Source organism: Coenobita brevimanus, chromosome 39 (genome assembly GCF_032717465.1).
Source record: "Coenobita brevimanus isolate Jiangsu-jjx chromosome 39, ASM3271746v2, whole genome shotgun sequence".
NCBI lineage: Eukaryota > Metazoa > Arthropoda > Malacostraca > Decapoda > Coenobitidae > Coenobita > Coenobita brevimanus.
This window is the reverse complement of record NC_136992.1, coordinates 27828839-27837830: the sequence shown is the minus strand read 5'-3', so window position 1 is coordinate 27837830 and position 8992 is coordinate 27828839.

Sequence of the window (8992 nt, the reverse complement as noted above, 5' to 3'; positions counted from 1 at the left end):
ATGTAGTGGTCAATTTCAAGGGTCTGGGATTGCATGAAAAATTGCCAATCTTCGTACTCCATTTTTTTACTCTAAAAAAAATACCCCATTTTTTGTCTACCTCCACCACGGCCCACCGTGAGTCTGTAAGGATTAGAGTGCCATGTGCTGCAGCGCCCATGACCCAGGAGTGTGTGTGCAAGTGCACAAGTCCGCAGCTCCTGTTTCAAATTTTCCACATATTTTTTTTAGTTACATCAGAATTTTTCCCCATTTTTGATACTTTTTTTCAAGTTACCACTTAACCTTTAAGATATCATACAAACTCATTTACATAAGGTTCAACTGAAAGTACAAAGCTTGTATTTTTTATATATGTACTTGGTTTTACTAAATTTGTATTTTCACATAGGTGTATAACTTTCCGAAAAATGTGTTTATCAAACCCGGCGTATGTATTAAGATGCAGTAAAATTGGCGTATGTATTCTAGGGTTAACCACATATATCCAGAAATAAATCGCTAAGGAAGAGGGGTTGAAAAGAATATAACCAGCCATATCCAGAAATAAATCGCTACAGAAGAGGTGCTAAGGGCCTCCTTCACGGACCATAATCAGAACACCTTTACCTACTCCATGCACCTTACGTCTCAGGTGTTAGGTAAGAAATTCATTAACACTACTAGACATCTCCCCTACACACAAACAAGATAAACAAATAAACAAATAAATCAACAAAACAATAGTCTATGGGTTGGAAAAAGGCATAAAATGGAGACATCCTTAAATTGGAGAGTGTAACCTACTAAAACACATTTCAGTTACCGAGTTATTCCGATCCAACTCCAACCACTCATGGCCACAGCAAAATTCCAGCCATATTAGGTCAGCAGAGGTCAAGGGTTACTCAGACAGGAACCCTCCCCCCCAAAAAAAAAAGAAAGAAAGAAAGAAAGAAAAGGGGTCCTGTGTGACAATCAGACAAGTACCCCCAAAAAAGAAAAAGAAAGAAAAATAACAAAATAACAAGACAGCAGGAGCAGAAATAGTAAAAAAAAAAAACAATAAAGAAAGAAGAGAACAAGACAGTAGGAGCGAAAAGAGAGACGTAAAGTTTCCTTGGTCCGCATCTTAAAGAAAAAGAAAGGAAAGGAAGACTGAGCAAACAGCCTTCAGAGCAAGACATTAAAAGACAAGACAGTAAGAGGAAAGCAAGACAGGAGGAGCGGAAACAGAGACGTAAAAGTTTTCTTGGTCAGCATCTTAGAGAAAAAGAAGACTCAGCAAATAGCCCTTAGAGCAATACATTCTCGGACCCCTTCTCCCCGTGGACGTAACTTCTGTTCTTGCTCTCAGGTGATGTTCTTAAGATCCGGTGAACATCTTAGTACTGAAGGGGTTAATGAGGGATACCTCCCCCCTCCCCCCTTTCGAAAAATCTCCCCCAAAAGGTATATAGATATAGTCTGAAAATGGCAAAAAGAAAATGTATAGTCGGACTGAAGGGGTGAAATATTGAGGAAACATTCACTGGATTTACACACACACACACACACACACACACACACACACACACACACACAGGATCAAACGCACACTACCTAAAACATTAAATTTTTTCGCGTGGAAGTTGCTGACATTTTCCTCACTCCGTTTTCTGTGGCGCGTAAAGAGAAAATGTTGTTGGGGTAACTGAGGTAAATTATTGACGCAATGCAGGTGTCGCACCAGGGCGGGATGTGGGTAAATATATGTGTATGGGATTTAAAGGGGACGGGTTAGTGCTCTCTCTCTCTCTCTCCATCTACTGTACCTCTTTCTTTTACAACCTCTCTCCGTCGCTCCACTCCTTTCACCATAACTCTATCTCTCTCTCTCTCTCTCTCTACCTATCTATCTATCTCCACCTATCTGTCTATACACACACACCCACACTCTCTCTCTCTCTCTCTCTATCTATCTATCTATCTATCACACTCTCTCTCTCTCTCTGTAAAGTGAGAAAATGAGAAAAGCTGGATAAATGAGGAGGAAATTAAGACAGACAGAGGGGGAAGACAGGACAATAGGATTAAGAGAGAGAGAGAGAGAGTGTGTGTGTGTGGTGTGTGTGTGTGTGTGTGTGTGTGTGTGTGTGTGTGTGTGTGTGCGTGTGTGAGAGAGAGAGAGAGAGAGAGAGAGAGAGAGAGAGAGAGAGAGAGAGAACCTATGTTATTCTGCTTACTATACAGGAACAGGCAAGAGGGGGACAAACAGAGAGCACCACAGCCTCACCCATCAGTCCGGCCGCCTGACCCTGACCTCTTATGGATCGTTTAATTACACCCTTGCTTGAGCCCTAACCCTTCCATTAAGTTCTAAATCGGTCTGTTTCACCTGACCTCGCCATGTTACACTGACCTTTCACCTTTCCCTGTGACCTTGACTTTTGATTAATTACTCTCAAAATTGAAGGCCTCTATCCTTGTCATATCCTGAACCTTCTCACATAGTCTGGTCAAAATCGGGAAAAAAAAATTGATCAAGTTGGGTAAAATTGATCCAGCTGACCTCATTGTGTGCTTGACCTTTGACCTAATGTTCTCAAAAGCAACAGTGTAACCCCTTGGCTGATCCTCAACCCTTCCAATGTTTTAAATTGTCTCAAAAGAATATAGTTAAAGAGACGAGCACAATGGCCAAGCGCCGCATGGTGTCTGCCTGCACCTTTACCTGGCCGGGCACTGGAGGAGGCGTTGACATGACACAAGGAAGCTCCCTAACACCTCTTCCTTACCGATTTATTTCTCATTCAAGTCCGCTACTCTACTACCATTGTTATTCATTCACTCTGTGTCAATATTAAGAATTATAGGAAGCATAAAGAAGTATATTAAAAGGTAGTGGGGAAAATAAATCGCTAAGGAAGAGGTGTTAGGGAGCTTCCTTACACGGTGAGAAGACGAGCCAAGGATACCTGGTCAAGCCTTGGTTTAAAATTTGACCTAAGACATCTATATACCATGCTACTGAGGCGCCGCAAACACACACACACACACACACACACACACACGGAGGGTCACATACCCACACGTAATTTTCTCTTTCTCACTTACCCATAGTCTCTCTCTCTCTCTCTCTCTCACACACACACACACACACACACACACGGAGGATCACATACGCACATATAATTATCTCTTTCTCATTTACCCGGTCTCTCTCTCTCTCTCTCTCTTTCTCTCTCTCTCTCACACACACACACACACACACACACACACACACACACACACACACGCAATACTTACATAGTGGTTAAGCTTGATCTGTATTCCGGCGGCATCCTGAGTGGCGAGGGAGGCTACCAAGTCCAGCAGCCCCCTCTCTGCCCCCTCCTCCTCGCCCCCGCCGCCCCCCTCAGCAGCGCCCCCCTCAGTAGAGCCCCCTGCTTTGTGGCCCGTGACCCCCATTGGCTCCGTCCTGCGCCCTCCACCTATGGGTTAGAGAAGGTGGTGTTAGAAAAGACTAATTTGTAAGGTACGGTAAGGTAGGGTCAGGTAAGGTAAGGTAAGGTAAGATAAGGTAAGGCAGCGTCAGGTAAGGTAGGGTAAGGTAAGGTAAGGTAGGGTAATAAGGTAAGGAAAGGTAAGATAAGATAATGTGAGGAAAGGTCAGGTAATTAACGTAATGAAAGAAAAGGAAAGGTAAGGTAAGGTAAAGTAAGGTAAGGTAAGGTAAGGAGAAGTCAGGCAAGGTATGGTTAAGGCAAGGCTAATGCTATTCCTCTTTTTTCACTCACATTAATAAATATTCCAACGCAGCAACAACAAAAATCATACTAAATCGCTAGACAGGAAGTGTGTCGGGTTGTGCAGTGGAGAGAGACGCATTAATCCTGGGTTACAAAACAGAAAATAATAACAGTTTAATAGTCTTGTTCTGTAGTTATTACTAGATAGAGTAATTATTTTTAGTTGACAGGCAGTTATATTAATGAGGATATTTATGGAGGTAATTAGTGATATAATTACCTCCGTTAAGGAGGTTATGTTTTTCACCCATGTCCGTTTATCTGTTTGTTTGTTGGTTGGTTTGTGAGCAAGATTACACAAAAACTACTGGACGGATTTCCACGAAACTTGGTAGAAAAATGGGCCTTGGCCCAGAATAGACTCTTATTAAATTTTGGTGCGGATCCGGATAAAGGTGCGGATCCAGGAATTTTTTCTCTTTCTTTAACATTGCCAGATAGGGCGTTGGTGGGGGTATGCTCTCTACTGAGTGCCATTCTGGTTATGATATGCTTTTAATGATAATGATATGGGAGATAATGATGGTAACAAAATGAGATGTATGTTGGAAAATATATAATAATAATAAGGGTTGGCTGAAACTCTCTCTCTCTCTCTCTCCGGCTTAAGTGGGATAAACAACATAAACGCTTTACTCTCATCCCTCATCCCTCCCCCCTCCTCCATTTCCCTTACTCTCCCTCGCCAGTCTCTCTCTCTCTCTCTCTCTCTCTCTCATTACTCTTCCAGTCGTCCGTTTCTCTCTCCTACCTATCTTACTTCTCTCTCTCTCTCTCTCTTTCTCTCTTCCTGTGAACATAGACCTCAATCCCCGCCCCCACCCAAAAAAAGTACCCACAACGCAACCCTCATTTAATAACTCCATCCTGTTCATAAATACCACTCACGTACTGGGTTTTCCTCCCAACTGACCCCCTCATGACCGGCGCAACTCTACAGACGGTTTTCCTCGGCTAGAAGTGAGTCACAGGAGCCAAAAACCGTCTGGATAGGCCTAGAAATCCAACAGACGGTTTTATTCAGATTATTTATATTATTTTTACATTAAGAAAACACTGACATCTCTTTAAAATTGAAAAAAAAAAAAAAGGCCATCTCTTTGAAAATGAAAAAAAACAAATGCCACGTCTCTCTAACAAAACAAAAAAATGCCATGTCTCTCTAACAAAACAAAAAAATGCCATGTCTCTCTAACAAAAAAATGCCATGTCTCTCTAACAAAAAAATGCCATGTCTCTCTAACAAAACAAAAAAATGCCATGTCTCTCTAACAAAAAAATGCCATGTCTCTCTAACAAAAAAATGCCATGTCTCTCTAACAAAACAAAAAAATGCCATGTCTCTCTAACAAAACAAAAAAATGCCATGTCTCTCTAACAAAACAAAAAAATGCCATGTCTCTCTAACAAAACAAAAAAATGCCATGTCTCTCTAACAAAACAAAAAAATGCCATGTCTCTCTAACAAAACAAAAAAATGCCATGTCTCTCTAACAAAAAAATGCCATGTCTCTCTAACAAAAAAATGCCATGTCTCTCTAACAAAAAAATGCCATGTCTCTCTAACAAAAACTTGCCATGTCTCTCTAACAAAAAATTACCATCTTTAAAATAACAAAAAATTGCCCTCTCTCTTTAAATTAAAAAAAAAATTACCAACTCTTTAAAATTAACCAAAATATTGCCATCTCTATAAAAATAACTAAAAAACTGCCATCTCTCTTGAAAATTAACTAAAAAATTGCCATCTCTCTTGAAAATTAACTAAAAAATTGCCATCTCTTTTAAATAAACTAAAAAATTGCCATCTCTAACAAAAAAGTGTCATCTCTCTTTAACAATAACAAAAACCTGCCATATCTTTAAAACCGATAAAAAAAAAAAAGCCATCTCTTTAAAATTATCAAAAAACTGCCATCTCTCTTTAACCAAAAATTGCCATCTCTCTTTAACCAAAAATTGCCATCTCTCTAAAATTAACAAAAACTGCCATCACTCCATCTTCCAATCAGAGTTGTAGCCACAGATGTGCTCTAGAATATGGTGCTAGTCACGAAGAAGTGCTATGGCAATGCTAAAAGAGTCACAGTATTTTTTTTGTGGTATGGAGGTCCGAAATAGGTAAAAAAAAAAAGACTAAAATTTGGGCCAAGGAGAAAAGAAGAGAGAGAAAGAGAGAGAGAGAGAGAGAGAAAGAGAGAGAGAGAGAGATACGTGGCTGAGAGCGTTAATGCAATCCGTATTTAATAACTCTCTTCACTGCTTTAAATACCACTCACAAACTGGATTTCCCGGGTAATAAAATACTTGAATATCTTGTACGTTTTATGTTAATTCATTTACGCATTTTTTAAAACTTAATTATCTTCTTAAATGAGACATTGTGCAACGCTGTGTTGAGGTGTAATTAGTACACACACGCACACAGATATAAGTACAAACACACAGACACTAATACACACACACACACACACACACAAGTAAACATACACAAGGACACACACACACACACACACACACACACACATGCTCTCACTACGAACATTCCAACATCCAGTACTCTGCATTCTCTCTCTCTCTCTCTCTCTCTCTCTCTCTCTCTCTCTCTCTCTCTCTCTCTCTCTCCAACATTCCGTGCTCATTATACTGACTACTGAAGAGGAGCGCCTTCACTGACAAACACACACTCCTCATCCCCACCACCTATCCACTGAAGGGAGGATGGTGGTGGACGCCAAGAGAAAGGGCAACTCATGACCTGCAGTCTACAGGGTCACATATAGACGAGCCTTGGGTCATCATCATCATCATCATTTTTTTAACAGTTCATCACATCATCATTATCATTTTTAACAGGTCATCATCATCCTTATTATTGTTTTAACAGCTCATTATCATCATCATCACCCTCTTTTAATAGATCATTATCATTTTTTTTTACAGATCATCATCATCACCATTATCATCATCATCATTTTTAACAGATCACCATCATCATCATTTTTTTACAGTTCATCATACCATCATTTTCTCAACAGATCATCATCATTACCATCACCATCATTATCATCACCATCATTATCATTCTTAACAGTTCATCACATCATCATCATCATCATCATTACCATCGTCACCATTTTTAACAGATCATCACCATCATCATCACCATCATATTCTAAAGACATCACCATTTTCAAGATCACTATCGTCACTATTGTCTTTAACAGAAGAAGAATAGAGAAGGGAAGACAAATAAAATAAAATAAAATAAAATAAAATCATGCCCTTTCTTTCCCACCTAAGGATGAGGGTAAGACAGGAGCCAGAAAAAAAAAAAAAAAAAAAAGATAAATGTCTAACGTGAAAAATCGTGAAAAATGTCAGTTCTGGCGACATCTGGCAACCCTCCCGATGTAAACAAAGCCTGCCATTGGTGGAGAAGGGCGCGGATCCAGCCAATCACGGTGGGGGAGATAAAAGGGGGAAGAGAGAGAAAGAAAGAAAGAGAGAGAGAGAGATAAGGTGGGAGGGAGGAAATAGGGCAGAGGATGAGGCAAAAAGATTGGAAAATGAGAGAGAGAGAGAGAGAGAGAGAGATAAGGTGGGAGGGAGGAAATAGGGCAGAGATGAGGCAAAAAGATTGGAAAATGAGAGAGAGAGAGAGAGAGAGAGAGAGAGAGAGAGAGAGGACTCGTCAATCAGGCAACAAGCAGGTTTCCAGACGGCCAAGACACACCTCACTGATCCTTTGACTGACTGACTGGCTGATTATCTGACTGACTGACTGGCTGATTAACTGACTGATTGACTGGCTAATTAACTGACTGACTAGCTGGATGACTGACTGACTGATTTATTCTCTGCTTGACTAACTGAGTGACTGATTAACTGGATGACTGACTGACTGGAAGACTGACTGACTGACTGATTAACTTGACTGCTTGACTAATTGACTGGCTGAATAACTGAGTGACTGATTAACTGACTGGATGACTGACTAACTAACTGACTGACTGACTGAATAACTGAGTGACTGATTAACTGACTGGATGACTGACTGACTGGAAGTATGAGTAATTACCTGATTGACTGACAAAATAACTGACAAACTGACTGACTGATTTTAAGTGACTGACTAAAAAGGGAGGAATAGGAAGGAGAGGGATAGGACAAGGATAGACGGATACTATATACGAATAGGCGAAGGAAGAAAAGGATGACAGCTAATGAGTGAACGATGAAACGAAGGAATGGAAGAGAGGAGAAAAAGGAAATTTAAATATATATAACAAGGATACCAAAGAAAGAGAGGAAAAAAGATAAAGAAGAAAAGAGAAAATGGGCGAAAAAAAAAGAGAAAATGGGCGGAAAAAGAGAAGAGAAAATGGGCGGGAAAAGAAAAAATGGGCGGGAAAAGAAAAAATGGGCGGGAAAAGAGAAAATGGGCGGGAAAAGAGAGAAACTGGGCGGGGAAAGAGAGAAAATGGGCGAGAAAAAATAGAGAAAATGGGCGAGAAAAAATAGAGAAAATGAGAGGCAAAATAAAAAATAAATAAAGGAAATGGAAGAAAACAAGGAAAGAGAAAAAAATGAAAGAGAAAAGAAACAAAAGAGACAAATCGCGAGAAATGAAAGAAAAAAAAGAGAGGAAATGAGGGGGAAATAAAATAAACAAAACAAAAAACCTAAGAATAAGAGAAAAAGAATAGAGAAAACGAAAGAGAAATAAAATAGAGAATGTAAAGAAAATGGAAGAGTGAAGAGAGAAAATGGGAGAGAAAGAAACAGTAAAGAAAATGGGGTGACGAGGGAGCCACAGAAAGTAAAGAAAATGGAATAGGAAACGAAAGAAAATATAGGAAGTGGAGAAAAAAGATGACAGTAAAAAATAAACTGTGAATAAAGATGAGTAATTAGCTTAATGATGCATAATGGGTCACTAATAAGGTCAGAGAGCGTAATTAATTAGGTAATGGCCTAATTAGGGGGGGTTATCGTAAGATTTTATTATTTTACGTGCTGTTGTTGTGGGGGACTGTTAGTGATGTAATAATAATAATAATAATAATAATAATAATAATAATAATAATAATAACGATGATGGTGATGACGATGATGACAATAATAATAACAATAATACCGGTAATAATAATAATAATAATAATAATAATAATAATAACAATGACGATGATAATAATAATAATAATAATAATAGTAAAACA